The sequence below is a fragment of the Chionomys nivalis genome, chromosome 13 (genome assembly GCF_950005125.1).
Source record: "Chionomys nivalis chromosome 13, mChiNiv1.1, whole genome shotgun sequence".
Lineage (NCBI taxonomy): Eukaryota > Metazoa > Chordata > Mammalia > Rodentia > Cricetidae > Chionomys > Chionomys nivalis.
In genome coordinates, this window is record NC_080098.1 from 12051942 (window position 1) to 12074604 (window position 22663).

General features: G+C 43.2%; 1 long non-coding RNA gene across 1 annotated transcript; it reads right to left on the bottom strand.

Annotated features, from left to right (window-relative positions):
* Nucleotides 1–5737: 5737 nt before the first annotated feature.
* On the bottom strand, nucleotides 5738–21966 carry LOC130885431 (uncharacterized). The gene is made up of 3 exons (XR_009058172.1): nucleotides 21824–21966; nucleotides 8388–8486; nucleotides 5738–5960 (listed from the first exon to the last, which is right to left on the bottom strand). It is a non-coding gene; the product is annotated as an uncharacterized LOC130885431 (long non-coding RNA).
* Nucleotides 21967–22663: the final 697 nt, after the last annotated feature.

The following is a 22663-nucleotide window of genomic DNA, read 5'->3' on the forward strand; positions in this document are numbered from 1 at the left end:
TTGGGTTGCCATCTCACAAGTAACGACACAGAGACTTATGAATTATGAAAGTTTGGCCTTAGCTTAGGCCTGATTTTAGCTAGTTCTTATAACTTAAATTCTGTCACATACCACCTATCCAGCTTTCTCATGTCTCCTCGATCTCGCTCCCAAGCCTAGAATCCTCCTCCTACTTTCGTTCTCTGCCTGGAAGTCCTGCCTATACCTCCTGCCTTGCTATTGGCCACTCAGCTTTTTATTACCTTCACATAGTGTGCAAATATCCCGCAACATGCAGGTATGGATGTGAGGAAAGGGGAACACCTATTCAGTGCTGGTGGAAGTACAGAGTGGCTCGGTCACTGTGGAAATCATTTACAGGTGCCCTCCCCCCAAAACTAGAAACAGTTGTATCTCATGATCCAGCTACACCACTCCTGAGCACATCCTCAAAGGACTCCATACTCTACTACAGAGATACTTGCTCACCTGTGTTCATTGCTGTTGTATTCACAGTGGTCAGAAAATGGAAACAGCCCAGATGTTCATCACCCAATGAAAGGATACTGATAAACTGTCATATAAACACAAAGGAATATTATCTAGATACAAAAAAATGAAATTCACAGGTAAATGAAAGATATGGAAACAATCATTCTGAGTGAGGTAACCCAGATCTGGCAAATCAAACTGTGCATGCCCTCTCTTATATGTGGATGCCAGTTTTGACTATTGACATAAGGGTGTTCAATTGGAGTACCCTAGAAATCAGGGAGCTAGTGCCGGGCCATGGTGAAGAGGCAGTTTCAAGGAAGGGAGGACTGTTAGAATGAAGGTGGTAGGAAGAAGGGAAGGAGAATAGTGGAATAGGAAGGGTTAAATGGGGTGGGAGCCAGGAAGGCAGGAGAGAGGAGGGAGTATGGGGAGGAATAACTAACACTAAAGATGTTTGAAAAAGTCATCGGGAACCTAGTACTGCAGAAGCCTCCCCAAACACATACATATGCAGTTTTTAAAAAGAAAGAAATGGATAGAAGTGGCTGTACCTATAATCCAAGTGGACTCAGGTGCCTTTGGAAGAAATATCTTTGCCATTATTCTAAGATGGGTCATTCCGTCGAAGGTGTTGGAGAAGTCTGGGCTGGATTGCTCAGAGAACAACCTACTGAAGGAATTGTAACCACATCGGCACCCTGATTCTGGTGCTTTTCTCAAGCCTGTAAGGGCTAGGGAGCTTCTCCTATCTCTCCTGCTATCCCTCCTCCCCATGTGGATTTGCATCTCTGAGTCTCTACCAAGTACCCTAGCAACATCATCACAAGGAGCTCAAGCAATCCCATAAAGCTCCCTGGAGCAGCAGAACCTGTTTTAAACTTTTTATTAGCATTTAATAACACCTACCAATAGCAATGATTTCAGGAAGCCATGGGCCAGCGTTTCAGGTCCAAAAGCATCAGGTACCCAGAATGCCTCCTCATAACTACTGAAACAAGGTTTCTTTCACCCTATTCCTGGGACCCTTCAGTCCCTAAACATCATTCCCAAATGCAAACAAGAGTAGATGCTACCGTGCCCTGTCTAGGTCCCTAACACGATTCATGAACTCACATTTATTCCACAGTAGTTGGGGCTATTGTTGTTGATGATAATTTCTGCTTAAGTAGCTAGCACTTGGGGAGTGAAGAAAGGGACCCAGTTCTCTCCAGCATCCCAGAATTTTTAACAGCATGGTCTATCAAGAACTAGACCCCTCCAACCCTAACCGTTCTGGGTTACTTTGAAGGGTTCAAACAAGCCTTGAGGGTTTTGCCCACCAGGCCTTCTGACAACAAGGATTGATGCTGAAGCCATGTTTGTACATTGTGAGTTTGACCTAGAACACATGTCACACACAGAGCCAATCAGATTCTTTCTCTTGGGTCTGTAGAAACCAGCTTGAGAATGTTGGTCTCTGTGTGCTACATGTGGCAAGTATGAGTTTCTACTCCACTTATTTGAGAAGAAACAAAATATTCCCAGAAAGGTAAGAACGAAGCCAATATTTGGGCAAAAGCAAAGATGGCAGGAGGGCCAGCCACTTGTTCGGTCCTGTGCAACGTGAAAGGGGCCTCTTATTCAGACAACAATATAAAAAATAAACTAAATAGGGCATGGGCTGTCACTCAGTGGTTGAGAACTTTCTTAATACTGCCAAGACTCTGCTCCCTAGCACCAGCCAAGTGAAAGGACTGATAGCAAACATTTTTTCTTTCTTTTGCACCTGTAATGTTCTGTCTCTTTAAGAGACAAGCCACGCCCACTCCCTTTCTGGCTGCAGCCTTAGCCTCTCTCTCTTCCTGTCTCTCCGGAAAAAAAGCAGCTGCTCCCTCTCCCCACCTCTCCCCTTTCCCCACTTCTCTCTCTCTCTCTCTCTCTCTCTCTCTCTCTCTCTCTCTCTCTCTGTCTCTCTCCCTCCTCTTTTCCCCTTTTCCCTTTCCCTCCATAACCCACCTAATAAATGGTGTGCCTATCTCTGTGTCTCCCACCAGCTGGGGACCAGCCACCTTCCTGCTGAGTGGTCCTGTGCCGTCCCTGCTTGGGACTGGCTGCTTTGGGGATCCTGGCAGTTTGCAGCAAATCCATTTCATTGGTGCCGTGATTTTTCAGCAAGTTTTGCCAGTTCCTGTATCTTGCAGTGTTTGCCTGTATTTGTCTCTAGTAGCTTCAGAGTGTCGGGTCTTACATCACAATCTTTCATTCATTTTGACCTGCTTTATTTTGTACAAAGCAAAGGAGGGTTCTAGTCTCCTTCTGCATGTGGTTATCCGGTTTTCCCATCACCATTGATTGAAGAATTGGTCTTTTCCTAATGTAAATTTTTGGAATCTTTGTCTAAAATTTGGTGATTGTATCTTTGAGTCTTATTTACAGGTTCTCTGTTCTAATCCACTGGTCTATGTGTCTGTTTTTGTTATTTTTAAATTATTTATATATTTTGTCATGTGTACTGGTGTTTTATCTGCACATACGTCTGTGTGAGAGGGTGACAGGTCACCTAGAACTGGAGTTACAGACAGTTCTGAGCTGCCATGTGGGTGCTGAGAATTGGACCCGGGTCCCCTTGGAAGAGCAGCCAGTGCTCTTAACCCCTGAGTCATCTCTCCAGCCCCGTTGAGTCTGTTTTTAAGGCATGCTGCCTTTGTAACTCTATAGTATAATTCATTGTTGTTCCTCCAGAACTGTTCTTCCTGCTGATGACTGCTTTGACTATTCAAGGCTGTTTGAGCTTCCAGACCAACTTTAGGACTGTTTTTTTCTTGTTCTGTGAAGAACAGCATTGGAACTTTGGTGGGATTTGCTAACTCAGGTGTCATCATGAATTTAATGACAACTGTAATGGTTAGTCTTTCTCTTGTAATTGGTAATTCAGAAAGTGTCAGTAAAATAAAAGGAGGAGGACATGACTAGCCCTAAAGTATGGAGAAGATTTTTATTGCAGACATAAGGGAGAAAGAAGGCAAAGGGAAGAGTCCAGGCTGAACATGGCCAGCATGCTACCCCGGACCATGATAGAAGGGGAGAGCAAGAGAGGAGCCACTGACCAAGAGAGGCAGATAGGCCAAGAGACCAAAATGACTGAGTTATACAGAGATCAAGTTGGGGGAAGGGGAGGGAGAAGTTCAGGAGAGTAGTGGGCAGGGTGGAAAGTGCTGAGTGAGACTTGCCCTAAGTTGAGACCTAACAAAAGGCATACATTAGGTTGATTTATTTTGGTTGTATTATTTGACAGTTTCCCCTAATGTAACTTCTATGTGCCTCTTCTGACCACATCGTGCTCTTGAAATCTGTTATCATTGATTTTTTTAATGTTCTCTTTAGTGAACTTCTGCATGCAGTAGCTTTGAACTTGACAGTGTGCTTGCTCTTTCAAATCAGTTAGTTTAAAAATAACTGCATTATTTTCTGTGGCCCTCATTAAGACCTATATAAAACAACCTGTTCTGTGAAGAAATCTTCAGGGAAGGCTTGCAAGGGGGAGGTATTTCTTGGTCTTATCTAAAGTTCCTTTGGTGTGCAGGGATTCAAACAACAGATGATTATCTCTAGCCATTGGCCACACTTACTTACCCCCAAGACTACTTTTATTAGGAGATCTGACCTCCCTTGTATCTTCCCTTCCAGAGGTCAATTGCCTCTTGCTGCTGTCAGAAAGAGTCGAGTTGCCTCTGAGGAAGTAGTTGTGTTTGTCTGAGTGGCTTATGAGGTGTGTAGTCTGGTATGCATGGTGTGCATTTGAGGTAATAGAGCTTTGTTGTTTCTTAAACAATTAGAAATTCCTGTTTTAAAAAATTCCCCAGAAAAATATAGCGTGAGCCCATCAAGCACACTAGCCCGAAACAGGTACCACCATTTTGAGAACTGTTTGGATTTCCTCCCTAGGCCAGATATTCATTCTTATCTGTGTAGGGTGAACCCAGATTCTTGGGTGCACTAAGAAAGTGCTTTATCAAGGAACTATACCCTAATCCGCACCTGTTTAAGTGGAAGCCCTACCAGCTTCCATACACCCAAAATGGTTGGGATGTTTGCAATCCCCAGCTCCAGCCATTTCAATCCCCGCCCCTCCCATACTCAGGGTGCCAAGCTGAGGCCCCTCCTTCCGGACTCCACCCCTGAGAAAGCCCTCCATCCACCTGAGGGCATTTTAATGGCACCTCCTTGTGGTTTCCCCTTCTGGTTTTCTCCTCTTCTCCTGGGGCCATCAAAAAACGCTTTTCTCAGATTAAATCTGAATTTATTAATTCAGTTTGTTTGGTTTATTATGTCAGTGGTGGTGGCGGATGTCCAATATCGCCATCTATAAGCGCTCGAAATTCTAAAAGATGGCTTAAATGATTAAGAAGTTAACTGCTAAATATTTCTTCAGGTTTACCGAACAGAATCTAAGGTGACCCTTAGACAATGCCAGAATGTGTAAGGCCTCTCCTTGTTTTATAAATCTATGCATCTATGCAAAAACACATCAGCTATTGTGACGTTTAATTAAAGAACGCAGGCCTAGAGTTCAAGGTCAATATGTTCTAGTCAGAGAAAAGAGGGAAAGGAGAAAAGAAGACTTAGGCCCTGATGGTGAAGCCTCGGGTCCAACACCACCTACTTCCTGCTTGTGGTCCTTTCTTCCCCACAGGTTCCCTAGGACGGTCTTTTGAGGGGGACACCATCCTGATCCCCACCTTCTTAGACTGCCAGCCCCCAGCAAACTTGACTTGCTTTCCATCAGATCTCACGTCTCAAGCACTGGTCTTTAAGCTGTCGCAGATGGACTTGGGTCCGCTTAACTGCCCCAAATTAAAGACTGGAATTCCTCTTTGGCATTTCTATCTCTGGAATGCACCGGCTAGCTCTTATTCTTGGGTCTGGGGGAGCTAATAAAACAAACTCTCATAAAACTGTGAGGGACTCGGTATCTGCTGGGGAAGTTGCAGCAGAAGGCATGGCTTTATACAAACAAGAAGTTGCTGTTAGCAGACATGTTGACTGTCCACCAGCACGGGCTTCGCATGAGCTCTGCCTAGTCATCCTCTTCACACACATGGATTGATTGCCCTAGATGGGAAGACATGACACTGGCCTTTAGCAAGGAGACTGTGATTTAATAGCAATACGTGATTGTAGTAGTTCTGATAGGGTGAGAGTGGGAATAACAGCCCGTAATAGGAAGGCGGGGAGAAAAGTGTGAGTCAGGAAATTAGGGTTCGTTCTCTTCCCTTTCCGTGGAACAGTCAGGAAGTAGTGGGTTAGAGCATCTCCACATACAGCTGTCATTCAGTTCTTCCTGCTCCTCCCACTTTGCCATGCCCTTCCCTCTCCTCCAGCTGCTTCCTTCTCTTCCCTCAGTCCCTCTTCAGTCTTCCTGCTGCTTGTATTCAATCAGCTTCTTTACTTCCCACCTCCCTTAAGATCTCTTTCCTCCATCCCTGTGATCTTCTTAGTTTCAGGACCTACAAGTACACATATAAACACAAATACATACAATTCAGGCTCTACATCTGAAAGACAACATGCAGTATTTGTAATGACTGTTGTGTCTCTTTAAGAGACAAGCCATGCCCACTCCCTCTCCCTTCTGCTGAGGCAGGTTGATCTTCTGCTTCCGGCCTGAGCTCGCTCTCTTTTCCATCTTCTCTCGGAGAAGCAATTTTGCTTCTGCCTCTCTCCCCACTTCTTTGCTTCCCCCCCCTTCTCTGTCTCTCCTCTTCTCCTCCCTCTTCTTCTCCCTCCCCTCCATAAGCCCTTGAATAAATATTCAACCTCACTCTGCATGTTGTGCCTATCCATGTCTCTGTCTCTTGTCCTCCTGCTACATGTCTCCCTGCCTAGGACGAGCCACCGCTCAGGGACCGGCAGCCATCTCTGCTTTGGACTGGCTGCTCCCAGGGCCTGCTGCCTGCTGCCACATGACCTGCAACCACCGTTTGGGGACCTACAGCATATCTGCTGCTTGCTGCTGCTGGGGATCCTGCAGCATTTTTAATTTTCTCATTACAGTATTTGTGAGTCTGGCTTATTTTGCCTAACATAATGTTCAATTGCACCAACTGTCTTGCAAATGTCAGGATTTCAGGATTCTTTGTGGACACTAAAAATCTCATTCTGTATTACATTTCCTTTATCTATCTATCATCTGTGAGTGCTAACATTCCCAGGCTATCACACATAGTGTGAGTGTCTCTGTGCTGTGCTGACTTGTATATGAGTTCTTAATGTATAGACCTAAGAATGGCACAGATGGGTCTTATGGTAGCCCTGTATTCAAGGGTTTGTTGCTGTTTGTTTTGTTTTTACATTTACCGTGTGTGTGTGTGTGTGTGTGTGTGTGTGTGTGGAGAGAGAGAGAGAGAGAGAGAGAGAGAGAGAGAGAGAGAGAGAGAGAGAAGGAATCCAATTCAGATCATCAGGTTTGACATCAGTGTCTTTAACCACTAAGCCATCTTGCCCATTTCCATTCTCAGTTCATCTGAGGATCTTCTATACTCATGGTCTCAGTTCTTAGAAATGCAAATATAATTCAGGGCCGAGCAAACAGCTATGGTGAAATGTTTGCCTAGCATGAAGCACTACACAGCAGCCCCTCCAAAGAAAAAAGTCACATATATATATACATATATGTGTGTATATAAATATATCATATGTATATCATGTATACATGCATATATAATTTGTATATATATACATGTATATATGTGTATATATAATTTGCACACCATACTATTTAGCCTTTTAAAGTATACATCTTCAGTGGTTAATTAATTTCAATTGTCAAACTGCTGTGAACTGGAGTGAAGAGGGAACCTCAGCTGAGAAACTTCCCAGTTGGCCTATGGGCATGTCTTGATTGCTAGTTGCTGTAGAAGGACACAGCCCACTATGGGTGGTGCCATCCCTAGGCAGGAAGATCTGGACTGTATAGCAAAGCTATCTGAACACAAGCTGTGGGGCAAGACAGAAAGCAAACCAGTAAGCAGCATTTCTTCTGTCTTGGAGGTTCTTGCCTGAGTTCCTGCCCTGCCCTGCCCTGCCCTCCCTCAGGGATGCAGCGTGACCTGGAGGTATAAGATGAAATCTCTCCCCAAGTTGCTTTAGGGCACCATGGCTATCAGAGCCACAGACTGCAAACCAAGATAACATTCCAATAATTTTAGCATATTCACCAAGTGTAACCTTGGCCCTGTCAAATTGCAACACACTCTTGCCATTCTCTAAAGAAGCCTCCCTGAGGAAGCCTGCTTCTTCTTGTCCCAGGAAGCCCTTATTTACCGCACCTTCTCTCTCTCCTTCTCATCAAAGGCGTTTATGCCTTTGCCTGTTCCGGAAAACTCATGTACATGGGACCATAAAATACGGGTTTTGTTTTCAATCTGGATTCTTTTCATTGGTGCAGGTATGTCCACAGTTTATTCAGAAAAAAATTAGGGAGTCAATTCCAAAAGTGGTAACACAAGAATGTAGAGGAGAAAAAGTAATACCATTTTTTCACCCATTGCAAGTGTCATGGCTGCACCCCCATCCCAAATGACAGATGGATAGAAGAAACTTTTTACAGGGGCTGGAGAGTGCTTTGTGGTCAAGTTTGCAGTATGCAGAAGCCCACGCAGGATGGGCCACTACTTCCTGTGCCTCCAGATCCAAAGGATCTGATGCCCTCTTCTGATCTCCGCAGATACCTACAGTCAGGTGCAGACATGTGTGTGTGTGTGTGTGTGTGTGTGTGTGTGCAATGTTCAATGCCCTTTGCTAAAAAAAAAGAAAAAAGAAAGAAAGAAAAAGAAAAATCTTAAATAATTCAGGAGCCAAATCCATCCTGCAAAAATAAAACATTATGACCCTTTCTTTCTGTTCAAACAGAACCACAGAGTTCAAGAACTAACCTTGAATGATGCCAAGAGCCTCTAGAACTTCATCCAAACCTAAACAGAGTTGTGATTTGTTTATCTTTGCATGAGGGGAGCAGAGATGTAGATGGCTTCCTAGAAGAAACAATTATTGAAGTTGTCAGGGCACCGCTAGTTAAACATTAACTGACTAAACATCCATCCCTGCATCCATTTTTTGATTGAATCTCGATTCTAATAGTCTTTGGGCAGATCAATAGGGCAAAAACTGAATAGAAAATTGACCTTCCCAGTCTGAAAATCGTTCTAAGTTTTCTGAATGAAGCACAGAGGACTGGACCAACTCCACTTCCTTTCTTTGGCTCAAACTGTTCAGCTCTTCTGTTTTCAGAAACCTCAAAGCATATCAGTTGACCAGCTGTCCTGAATGTGGCTTGGCAGGTTTGTGCATGGACACTGAATGAATTCTAAGGGGAAGAAAGAAAGAAAGAGTGAGCAAAAGCAGACGAGTGTGGGCAGATGTGATGGCGGTGAAGGTGAATTTCACCCGCGTTTGGAAAGCCTGGGGAGAGGAGAGTCACTCAACACCAACTTGATTTTGTTTTCCTTAAAAGAGAACTCTTTTGCTTTGCCAAAACTATTCTGTGGGTCTTTCCCCGTTCATTTCTCACAAAGATTTAGTAGCAAGGGCTGTGTATTTTGTTCTCAAGAGTTTCCTTTTAGACAGCGTTGTGCTGAGGTTCTGGGGCTTTACGTAGCAGCTTCCCAGGAATCTGTGGGAAAGCCTAGAAAAGTGTGTGAGCTCGCACCCTTGGTCCGACCCAGACCCCCACCAAAGCTCATCTTCCCTGCAGAGCATGTGGCTGGCAAGCTCACAGCTCGTGGGAAGACGTAGAAGTGTTTATGAATGAGGCAGAAGGGCCATTTTTCTTGTCCCTGCATTCCATGACATTTACTGAGTGACTGTCACCTTAGAGAGATCAGAAGCTTAGGACTTTTTACCAGGACCCCAGCGACAGAGTAGCAGCTGGGGCAGGAGGGATGCTTTGAGATCGGCTGGCCCAGTTACCCTGGATTGTGTGGCCATTGCTGTGTTGGGCTAAGTGACTCCCAGAATACCTTCCACCTTCCTGACAGTCTACTCTTGTCCTTTTAATTGAGTCTTAAATGAACCGGAAGCTGTTTCTTCAATTAACCTGTTTATCTCCTGTTAGATTTCATCCTCAGCTATAGGAAATCATTGTTCTAGAAAAGCTTTCTGTGGTCCTACTTGCTAAAACAAGTTTGCACCTTGTTTTAATTTAATTATTTCTTTGTATGTCTACGGATGTTTCGTTGGCAAGTATACCTGTACATCACAACTGTGCCAATGCCTGCAGAGACCAAAAGAAGGCATTAGATAGGGTAGAACTGGAGTTACAGACAGTTGTGAGCTGCTGTTCTGGTGCCAGGAACTGAACCCCGGGCCTCTGCAATAGCAGCACATGCTCTTAACTGCTGGCCATCTCCAGCCCCAAAAGTTTGGGTCGTAAATGTGCCTCTTTAGTGTTGAAAAGTTAGTCCCCATGATGGTTGACCTTCACTGTCAACTTGACTAGATTTGGAATCCCTCAGGAGACACACTTCTAAATGTGTTAGAGCATTTCCAGGCAGGTGTGACTGGGATGGGAAGGCCTCCCTGACGTGGGCAGCGCAGTCCCACAGGTTGGGATTCCAGAAGGAATCAAAAGAGTAAGGGAAAAAGTAAAACAAGGATTAGCATTCATCTCTCTGCTTGGTCCTGACTGTAGACACAATCGGAACAGTTGCTTGACGTTCTCACCTTTATGCCTTCCCTGCTGCGAGAGACTGCATCCTGCAAACCATGAGCTAAGGTAAATGCTCTTTCCTTGAGCTGCTGTTGCCAGATATTTTGCTCCTGGCAACAAAAAAAATAACCAATCCATCCTCAGTGCAGCAAGGGTGAGAGGTAATAGGGTCATGATGATCTGCTCTCGCCATGGGATACGCTCATTGGTGGATCAGTAGCTGGAAAGGTGTGTAGACAGGGGTGTTCTAATAAAAAAAAAATTACCTTGCTCTTTGCTTCCTGCTGCTGTTTCGATGTCAAAATACCAGAGAACGCACCAGGAAGAAGTGGTTTCTCAGGCCTCCTTGTTTTAGAGGTTGGTGGTTTGTTGACTTCACTGATTTGGGGCTTGTGTGAGATAGAACATCATAGCAGAGAGAATATGGCAGGCACACTGGAATAAGGCTGCTCATCTGCTAACCAGGAAACAACGGAAAACAAAAGAAAGGAAAGGACTGGGGTCTGAATGTCCTCTTGAAGGACATAGTTCTCTAACATACATAACCTAACCCCTCTACTATGCTCCATCGCTACATGTTCCACCTCCTACTCCACCTCTGGAGGCCCTGCCTCCTGATAGCATAGCCTTTAACAAAAGGACTTCAGGAAAACAGTTAAAAATGAACCTATACCAGAAGTCAAGGCATCACTGAGTATCCAAAGAAAGAGTTCTAAAACTGTAGGATGAGAAGGCAACTGGGAAAAGATCAGTAGATTCAAGTTTTGTTTGTTTTTACAAGAGAAAGAGCCGAGCATTTCAAAAGGCCAGAAAGAGCAAGCAAGACAGGTCATAGGGTGCATACACGCATTCATATATAGGGCATGCCAAGGAATGTTAGCTACCTGCTTCCCCTTCCGATTTGCTTCATTTCTTTAATACTGGGACCGTTAATATTAACGTAGTCACATAGCCAATCAAAATGAATGACAACCACTGTTTAATTGGTAGGGACCATTAGCCTGAGCTCTGCTAATAAAGACCAACAGAGGCATTGTCTTCTGGAAGCATCTCCAAACGCAATTTCTCTGTTTCTTGGCACATTCGATTTCTTCCTCTTTGCCTTCGGCTATTGTGCAGATGCAATGGCCAGGGCTGAAGCACTTGGAGAAATAAGGTGACCATATTCAACGAGTCAAGGTGCAGAAGGAAGCTGGTTTAGGTGGAGCTGAGCCACCTCACTACCTGTGATTGCCAACTTCTACACAGAAGGGCAGTAGACTTCTATTGCATTTTGAATACCCTTTCTGGATGGTTATTATACATAGACAAACTTTTCCCACTGAGCTAGTGGCTTTGGTTGCGGGAGCTTAAAGACCTCTGTGTTGGTTTATGAAGTGAAATGGGGCTCAAAGGACGAGGGGAAAAGACTAGAGAAGGGTGGCAGAGGTGTGGAGAGAGGGAGGCTTGACGTAGCGATGCGAAAACGTAAAGCAGTGTATCTGCTTTGTCTCTGGGCTCCAGATCAAATCCCCACTCTCCTCTACCCAGATGTGGCTGCAAAAGCTGACTTCAGTGCACTTCCAGTAAGCTTCTCTCCTCCTCCAGCTCCGTCTGGTTTGGTAAACCCCAGGCACAAGCTGGAGAGTGAGAATGAGCAGCCAAGCTTTGGACATGTTCAGCAGTGACCACCCTACCCTTCTGAATTCTGCAGCCCCAGCCATGGTTGGGTTCTGGCTTGCCTCTGATGTTCCTGAGGGTGCTGGGATACACTCTTGTTGGATTTCCATCACCAGGACCACACCTCACCAAGTTTTCCCTTCATCAGCCCTCCTCAGCCCCTTCGAAGTGAATCATCTGCTTCCTGTTGGGCCCTGTTGGGACAGGTGTTTTGCTGGGTTAGGTCTTTTGTGAATCTAAGTATATCAGCCTTTTAATTGTGATTAATGTAGCTATGCTTTGATAGCTCTCATTCCATTTTGAGCTTTTCCGTATAACCCACGCTGTAACGGAGCCAAGGGTGGGCTGAAAGTCACCTTAAGAACATGAGCCAGTGTCTGGAACTTTCTGTCTGTCCAAGGTTGACATCTGGAAGTTAAGATAATACACCTCTTTAAGACTATAAATCCCAGGGACCTCAGACGGCCATTTAAGACACACCTCTCATTTGGACAGCTTTTCCCACAGAGACATAAAGTGTTCTGCACTTGGATGCCTTTCTCATGGCAGCCCTGGGTGTTGAACTAGCGGATGATTAGCGTAGCAAATGCTCTAGCACTGAGCTATATCCTAAATGCTACCTTGCATTATATGTGGTAGGGGAGGCAGATTTTTTGTTTTATTTTGAGATAGTATTTTGCTATGCGGGTCATGCTGGCCTTGAACTCATGATTTTCTTGCATCAGTTTCCCAGGATTGCTGATATGAGACAACCATATTCTTTTACTTTTTTGTTTATATTTTAATATATTATTAAATTTAATATGGTATATATATATTTGCTTATTCTGCCTTTGTGTCTATTGTAATAAATTGATTAACTCAGAAACTGTCTTTGTCATTTGAGTAGAGACTCTTAGCCAGTTAAGATTGTCAACAACTACTAAGGAACTGGACCACTTTGTTTGATCTGGCATGACAGTCCCTGACTGGGGCAAGCCCTGAGGTTGCTGACCACAGTCCATGGTGAAATCAATAGCTTTATGCTGTGACTCTCACAACTGTATCAGGCCTGGGTAGAGACAAAGAATAAGTTAGAAGTCAGCTAGCTGTATATACCATGAAGAGTCAAATCAGTGACCAAATTATCAGTATTGAAATAATAACCCAGAGATTGTCAAGAGTGATGGAGAAAGAAAGGATAGGACAGAAGTCTGGAGATTGCAGAGTAGCTACATTCCTGGAGGCCCTACAGTCGGAGGCTGTGGGGTAGGAAGGGGCTGCATGCTAGCACTTGACTTGCGAAAGAGTGAGACACTTGAATCAATGAGCCTAGAAGAGGTCAGATAGCATCTGAGGGCTTCTAAATATCCCCAGAAGGGTTAGAACGAATAGGAGGCTTTGCCTGGGAAAGCCAGGCAAAATGCCAAATGATGTTCAGAGTGAAAAATATTCTCCAAGGCTATCCCATCATTTGGGAACTGGTGGAGGGCGGGCTTGGCACAGGCCTTGAAGAAGGGAGCCTTTCCGCCTGGCGTAGCTGGAGAGAGTTCAGGTGAGAAGGCTGGGAAGGCTATGGGACCAGGCATGCCCAAGGAGTGTTTAGCGTCAACTGGATTAACTGGAGTCCACAGAGAGGAAAAAAGAAAACACGGAGAGATACAGAAGGGACACCCGAGATCATCTCTAGAATCAATGAGTGATTTACTGGATAGACTCACAAAACTTAGACAATGATTATGACTATGAGCAAAAGGAATTAGAATAAAATCAGTCAAGGGAGAGATACAGGGAGAGATGTCTGGAAGAAACAAAACAAGCTTCTAGGGCTTCTTGGAAGTTCTAGGATGTGGTTAATTCTCCCTGAAGCAAAAGTAACAGACAGTAAGCTGTCACTTAGAAGAGTGCTAAAGTCCAGACTTTTCCCAAAGGATTTTACAGTGTCATCTTTTCCTTAACAGTGTGCAAACCCTAGACTCCAGGAAGAAAAGCTATTCTGCATGAACCACACTGTCTACACAGTTTAAACACGCTGACACTTACCAGTTCAGAAATGATAGGGACCCTCCTTATCCCAAGTTGTCAGAGCTAGCCAAGGGTCAACCTTGGTAGCAGGCCACATTCAGCTAGCATCTCAAGTGTGCCATGTTCTGTGCAAGGAATTACTAAGGCTTTATCCCAGGAGGACATTAGACACAAGCTTAAGGGCACTTGCCTAGACACTAGCAAGACTCATGGAGATGAAAACAGGCTCATCCGGAAGTGATATGTAGGATGTTGGATTCAGAATTATTGGAATTACTGGAAGAAGGAACCGTAGACTGCAGAGGGTCCAGCCTTTTGCAGGTCAGAGAGACTGGGAACCAGATGCTGAGTTGGCAAGAAAACACACAGACTTCTTTTCTGGGGGATAAAATCTTCTCTTTTATTTTATTATTTCTATTGCTTTTCATTTTTAACTCTGCTCTTTTTGTATTCTGTTCACTACCCTGATATTTCCCTTCGTTCTCTTTACTGATGATTTCCTTTTTATTTTTATTTTTCACATATATATGCATATATATACATATATGGTATTCATGGTATGTATATATATATATATGTGGTATATACATATATATGGTTTATATGCCCCAGAAAAATCTTTCAAGCAATATAAAAGTTACAATATGGTTACATTCTATTTTTTAAGTGAATGATTCCAATGGATACAAGTAAAAAAAACATTTCCCATTTCCCTTACATGATTAAACATTTTATGTATTACAGGTAAAACACGAATTATCCCCAAGAACCCCATACAGTTAAATGTTTATCTTTTATACTTCTCATAGATCAGGACCCTTTCTGCCATAACTGTTTATATAGGCAGAAGATTTTATAATTGCCAGAAAAACAGGTTACTAGTTTCACTTTTTTTAAAAATTTATTTATTTATTATATATACAGTATTCTGTCTGCATGCTAGAAGAGGGAACCCGATCACTAGTTTCACTTTTTATATTTTAGAGTCCAGACCAATTATCTTTTTTCTTTATTTGTTTGTTTGTTTGTTTGTTTTTGAGACACGGTTTCTCTGTGACTTTGGAGCCTGTCCTGGAATCAGCTCTTGTAGAACAGGCTGGCCTCAAACTCACGAAGATCTACCTGCCTCTGCCTCCCAAGTGCTGGGATTAAAGGTATGCGCCTCCACAACCACCTGGCTAGTCCAACTATCTTAAGTAGCCATCCAATTCTTCATTTTCTGGTTACATGAATTGAATCGTTTAAAGCATTGTTTCAGCTATGATGCACACTGGAGCCTGTCAACACATTTCCCAGTATCAAAAAGAGCTTGAGCTAGCCTGACTTCTGGGACTCTACTGTTCTCCTTAATCATTAGCCAAAATCATAGTCTATATGAATTACTCAAGAGAAACTCATAAGCCTCAGCTGTGTGACACTTTCCTGTTCCTGTTTTCGCTACTCTGCAGCTCCTGCTTTATCGGGGTGAGAGCACTACTATATCCTACCTTCTATATTCATTTCTCCCCTTTACTAGCCTCTACCACGGTCTCTGAAACTCAGCTCTGGTGATACCCTCTCCACAGAAGTGCCGAACAATCCCTAGGACAGCGTGTGGATGGGGGCAGCTTGAGTGCACAGGAGAGAACAGGGCCAGAGGAAACCCTCGGGTGGATAAGACCCTAAGTGGGAGGATGATGCTGTTTGACGGCTAGCTGAAAACTCCCTTGTTTTTATGTTCTTCTGGTGGCCTCTTTGCCTCCCAGAGATAGCAGAGTTGGTAGTTTCAGTTCAAGGTGACTTTTGGATCAAAAAAGCTGTCCCACGCTCATGGAGAAAGTTTGGTGGTAGGGGCAAAGGGACACATGAATAAAGTCTCCATCCCTGCAAGCATGCCTGAAATTTCATTTCGTTTTGTTTCATTTACTTTTTAGTGGTAAGGATGGCTTTTAGGACTTTGGACATGTTAAGCAAGGTGCTCTAGCACTGAACTAAATCTCCCTTGCCTTGTTGAGATAGTTTTTAATCAAAGGAAATTACTACAATTGATATTATTTTATTTATTTAGATATGAAGGGAAAAACAGAACCAGAAGATGAAAGATTTTTTTTGAGAATCTTGTCTATTAATGTAAGCAACACTGAGAAAATGTGGAGGAAAGAATAAACTCATTAATAACCTCACCTCTGTTGTATCCATTTTCTTTTCTTTTATGTCCTGTTCTTTTTAAAAATTCTTTGCACATTGTAACTACAAATGCTCCCATAGGGTTTTATGATTTTACTCATAGGATTCAAGTAATTTTGTGTCTTGTTTTTACAAGGTGGTACAAAATTTTCATATTTATTCATATTAAGTCCCATCCTCTTTTTGTAAGGGAAACCTATTATTTTCTTAATCAGCAATTAGGGACTAATAGCCCTTTATCAGGAAGGCAGATCACTGGAGTAGAGTGTCTCTGTACTTTACCACCCCCTCCCCAAATCAGGTCATGATCATCTAAGGAAGTCTGAGAGCTGGAGCTGCTGGGGTGGGGTCAGAAGGGCAGTCTTTGGAAGAGGAAGCCTGGTGACCCCAGAGGCCAAGCCCATGACCTTGAACACACAAATCTCCCTTCAACTAAACTGTCAGGGTTAACAGGGAAAACAAATTCTAAAACCACAGACTGTGCCAAGCTTTGGAGTTTGAAGAATTGGTACTAAAAAGTTTTCAGATATAGTTGCAAAGGAGGCAATGTTGATGCAGAGATAGGGAAGGGTACGATTAAAATTCACTAAGACACACTAAGAAACCATGGGCTGGGTTGTTACAGGCAAAAGGACCAGTGCCAGTGAATTCTTTAAGGTGAAAAGAGCTGAATGAGGGAAGCCTCTCTTGGCTTTGCTACAGTTCAGGCATAGTTCCTGATTTCTCCCCAGGTAACAGGGAAACAAAAGTCCCAAAGAAATGTGTTCCTTTGTGACCCGAATACTTTGTGAGCATTAAAAGATCTTGGCACAAGCTCTCCTGCTGTCGTCTGAAGCCAGAGTAGTAATTTGGGAGAAAGAGCATTAGGAATGTGATCTTCCATTTACAATTTACCAATAAACAGGGTCACGGAAAGTTTGAGGAACCCATGGGAATTCCTCTTTAATGATCTTAAGCAAAATGGGAAGCCACATCAATTAAGCAATTTCAGACATCTTGTATGTTGTAAATGCGCTGCTTCTCCATTTACACAGAGAAAAACAAGACATCCCCCCCCCTTTTTTTTTTTTGATCTAGCAGTTTGAGTCTGCATCCTAGTGATTCTCTGTGATTAAAAAAAACAGTGATCTCAGCATGAAGAAAGAGAGAGAGAGAGTTTTGGTAGTGAAAACATCATTCTCTCGTTTCTTGTCCAGTTTCTTGTCTCTGCCCATTTGTCACTGGGCAGACCCATTTCCAGAACAGCTGTGACAAAGAATCCTTCATATCTCCAGCCCTGCTCCTTTCGACCTGTGCAGGCCATATGCACTTTTTGCCTTGACTTCTGTATCAGCTTTTTATGGAAGGTTCTTTAGATGTTTCACATCTAGAAGGAATTCTCTCCCTCTCTCCCTCCTTCTCTTCCTCCCTCCTTTCTTTCTTTCTTTCTTTCTTTCTTTCTTTCTTTCTTTCTTTCTTTCTTTTCTTTCCCTTTTCCCTTTGATTGAAAATAGATTTCTTTCCCTGTTTACGGCTTTTCCTCCCTTTACTTCTCCTAGTCCCTCCCCACCTCCCCTCCCATCAGATCCATATCCTTTCTGTCTCTCCTTAGAAAACAAACAGACTTCTGTGGGATAATAATAAATTATAATAAAATAAAACAAAAACTAACACACCAGACCTGGACAAAACAAACAGAAAAAAAAAAGAGCCCAAGAAAAGGCACAATAAACAAGAGACCCCCCCCTCGTTTGCATACTCTGGAACCTTGGAAAAACTAAAATGAAAGCCATAACATATATGTAAAGGACCTATGGGGTAAAAGGAAAGAAGAAAAAATATAATTAAAATAAAGAATAAAAATAGTAAGATAAAATTTTAAGAGTGGTTAGTTTCCCCAGTAAGACTCTCTCAGAGCAAACGGCTTTCATTTGCGAGTGGCTCTCAGTTGGAGGGAATCTCCTTTCTCAAGATGTAATTTTCTGTCCTTTTGCCATCATTTTCTCGACATAGCAGCATGTGATTACAGCTGTTTTGAGAGAATCTGTCATTTTGCATGAGTTAGTTTTGTCTTCCCAATTAATTAACTTGAAAATAATTCATCGGGTTCCCCTGCCTGGTTTTCTGACATTGACTCCTGGGAATTTGGACTTTGGATGGTGTTCTGGGTGGTTTGTTCAGTCTTATTTATTTGAGACAGGCTCAGGTATGGAAGCCTGGCCTTGACCTTACTATACAGCCAAGAATGACTCTAAACTTCTGATATTCTTGACTCCGCCGCCTGAGTTCTGGAGTTGTAAACACGAACCATGGCTGCTTTATGAGGCACTGGCAACAAACTGAAGATCTTTTTAGGTCAGCACTCTGCTCGGAGCTACATCTCCAGCCTGAAGTCTTCCTGAGAGACTTTCTCAGTTACCATTCATTTAGCAGTTTTTTATGGAACACCTACCATGTAGAGGGCAGTGATGAGGGCCCTGAGATGATGAGGAGGAACAAGATGGAGCACTCTGTACTACCCAGCAAAATCCGTTGCACTAAGAAATTTTTTATTTTTTTCTTATGGCTTCTCACAAAACTCACTGATTTGGGTAATAGGAAACTAGGATTTCTTGGAATGAATGCTTTGTCTTCTGAAGTTTGATAAAGGTAAAGATAGCTGTTTCCACAGGTAATGGGGAAGCAGAGTCCCCAAAGAAGCCTGTTTCTTTGGGACCTGGTACTTTGAGAGTGCTACAAGGTCTTGGCAGCAGCTCTCCTGTTCTAGTCTGAAGACTGATTGGTAGTTTGGGGAAAAGAACACCGGGGAAGCAAGCTTCCATTTACAAGTTACTAATTTGCATTGTAACTTTGATCTTGGGTAACCATGAATACAAGTCTCAGAGAACCACGAAAAAGATCACAATGAAATCAGGTTATTTGAAGCAAACTGGGAGGAACTCACTGGGATCATCAGCCTTGAGTCAGCTTCCTGGGTCTTGTGAGTCCCCCCTCCCAAGGAGGGACCGGTTCAATCTGGAGGAAGGGGCTGCACAAACAAAGAAACTGAAAACCAGTCCTTTTCAAAGTGGGGGCTTCCTGCTTTGAGCAGCAGTTGCTGGGTCATCATTCCCACACTGTTGATTCCTGCAAACCTGGTGGTGACAGGAACCAACTGAATGATTCATCCACAGTACTCTGGATGTGCAGAGAAGGGTTTCCAAGCAACAAAGCCAACTTCACAGCAGCAACAAGCCTGCCTTTCAAACTACTGCGGCTACCATGTAATTCCTCCTCTAAGTACTCAAAGTTGCTAAATACAAGTTTTGGCACAGAAATTCATTTCTGTGTTAAGAGTTTAAAGCTAGGCCATTCTGCTTATAGTGGCACACACCTTTAATCCTAGCATTCAGGAGGCAGAGGCAGAAATCTCTGTGAGTCTGAGGTCAGCCTTGTCCAGACAGACAAACAAACAAGGCTATATAGTGAGCCTTTGTTTGAGCTATATACCTACATCTGTATATACATACAAAGAGAGACTGTATTGATTGCAGGTGCACAGTGTTAATGGGAGAGCCCAGCTGCCTGCCAGATAAAATCTAACTTGATATACCTGGAGGGGACCTCTTGATTCTGAGTCTTGGCCTGACATAGGGGATCTAAACTGTCTGCAGTTAATATCTCTCTCTCTCTCTCTCTCTCTCTCTCTCTCTCTCTCTCTCTCTCTCTCTCTCATAATATATCTGGCAATTTATGAACCAGAGACAGTGATGATATGAGTTGCCCCTCGCCATGCTGTGAATATGTTTATATCCATTGGTTAATAAAGAAGCTGTTTTGGCCTATGGCAGGGCAGAATATAGCTAGGTGGGAAAGCCAAACTGAATACAGGGAGAAAGAAGGTGGAGTCGAGGGAGCCACCAGCAGCTGCTGGAGAAGCAAGATGTGAGGTAACAAGCCATGAGCCTTGTGGTAAAATATAGAATAATAGAAATGGTGGACAGAAGAGAAACCTCTAGTTACACAGGCTGGCCTTGAACTCAGAGACCCTCCTGCCTCTGCCTCCCCAGTGCTAGGATAAAAAGAGTGCACCACCACCCACACCCTGCAGTTTTAACAGTATAACACAAGTTCTATGAGTGTAGTAGCTCAAAATAACCCTGCTCTGTGTTATGTGTAGGGTTGGTGCTGTCTTTGGAGGGAATGATTAACTTGCACCATAGAAAGTAAAATCACAGATCAGGAGTCTTCAGCCCTTACTCTGGCCCAAATCACATTTGTGCCCAGATTAAGTCTTTGTCAAATGTATACACCAGAGAACATGAACTGGTCATTGGCCTGCTTCCTTGTGACAGCAGAATAGAGCAGGAAACAGGGTGGGCCCATGGGATGATTTATACAAGTTACAGAAAAGCCTGGGCTGCCCTCCTTCCCAGGATAAGAGACGCTCTCTGGGTCTGATGACATAGAGTTCCCAGTAAGGGTCTTTAAAATTCTTATTTTGCTACTCTCCATTAAGGTAGTATTGTAGCTGGTAGCTTTTTCTTAGCATCTTACAAAGGATTAAGTCTTCCAAGGCATTAAATATAACGATTGTCCCTATATTATCTCCATCCAGATTCCAACTTGTCACAGTCGCCCTCCTCTGTACTACAATGGCAGCACACCACAGGGTTCCTAGGTCATAGGCAGGATGGAGGATCCTCGGCAGTGAGCTCACATGCCTCTCAAGGGCTTTTCTTCTCAAAGTCCCACTTGGTCCTTGTTCCTTTCTCAGGGGCCCTGATTTAAAGTTAGCTCTAAACACAGGAAACAGTCCAGCCAGTGCTCAAGGACACCTGACAGCCAGCATCCCGACATTAATGTAGGTCACACCTGCCCAAGCTCTCTGCCTCGCCTATCATTGCGACTTTCATTTCAGCCAGGTGCCAAACAATCACTAATGGATATTTACAGTGGAGATGGTAAGTTGCTGCAACCCAGTTTAAGACATGATCTAGTCTCTTTGGTTTTACCTCTAAAGGATTTAGGACATAAAATTGTCCTGGCTGGCGGGGCTTCCCTGTTTCCTTTCCCAACCCTTTACTTCAGATCTCCAGTTAGGGACGGAGCATTACATAAAACAAGTTTACATAACAGCACCAGTAGCACATAATCACATATTATGGCTGGTGATAAAGAAAAAATAAGCACTTCCCATAGCATGACTCCCTCAAAAGAATTTAAATTACAAACCTAAACTGAAACCTCTTGGGTTTTACTAGAGTTACAGAACCGATAATGTCCAACTAGGATATATAAATTACCATGTTCAGAGATACCACTTGACTCTTAATCAAATCCTCCTGCTACTTAATCTAAGGTGCAATCCCTCTTGATAATTGGCAGGTGACATTTTCATAGGAAGCCACAGCCTATTTATACGTGTGTGTGTGTGTGTGTGTGTGTGTGTGTTTAAGCTGTGTCCTCTGTCCTATTGGCTGAGGAAGTGAAGAATTATTCTAGCTTTTGAAATGTTCAGCTTTTAGGAAGCTGAAAACCTTGGCTGTTGCAGTTGTCTTCTTCGGGGGTGGTTTAGGAAGAGGGAAGATTGTTTTAAGAGCATGGTTGGGGTCTGTTTTATAGTGTGTTGTGTGGGCTGCGAGTTCTTCTGACTTTACAGATTAAGCCAAACCGCCTGTTGAGAAAGGCTTGTTAGCCAGCTTTTGTACATAAAACACCAGAGCTTGGGAATGTTAAATATAGGAGCCCAGTACTCGAAAGTGAGTTTAGAGCCGATATTTCTAATATTTAGCCTGGAGTCCATGAACTTTCTCTACTAAAACCGCCAATGAATCCCACATCTGATGAAAGAAGACTAACTTCAGTATGACAAACCTGATTGTGCCAGGCCTCCTTTCTGGAGGTGAGATTGTGATCTGAGGTGAACAGCTGTATAAGCCAGGACAGTCGGAGATTAAACGCAGGTGGCCAACAGGAAATGTTACGCTGTCCATAGTTTCACACTTGTTTCTTGGTGCCCTGCATACTGAAAACTGAATCTCCTTGCTAGGTGGCTGCAAAGTTCCAATAAAGACGTTTTGTTTTGGTGGGTGTTTCTAGGGAATGGCATAACTATGCAGCCTGATCAACAAATGCCACACAGCCCTGACCAATGACTCATGAGCTCAACTGTGAGATCTTGCGTCAGTTTCAAAATATCATTTATAATTACCTAAGCCACATAGCCAAGAGTTTATCACAACTCATTATACTATCTTGACTCTGTTCTAATTTAATCTTTATTTTTCTAAAAAAAAAAGTGTATGGTGAAGAAAAAGACAATGTATTGTAGATATCTATATTAAAATACTTTTATATAATAAAAGTCTCCTAAGTTAATGTTGAATTGTTTTCAAATTGTATATGTTTTTTAAACATAGGATCTCAAGTAAGATTGACCTTGAACCCCCCTATAGAGAAAGGATGACCTTGAACTTCTGACCTCTTGGCTCTAGAATGCTGGAATTATGGGCGTGTGCCACACACCCAGTTTATGTAGTGCCAGGACTTGAACCCAAGAACGTGTGTGTGCTGAGCACTCTATCATGGAGCTACATGCCCAGCCCTAGAAGTTAGAAAATTAAAAAAAAAATTACAATCTCGGTAGAGCAAAAATAGCCCTGCCCCCAAGGAAAACAAACCTTTAAATGTTATGTTGTTGTTGTTGTTGTTACA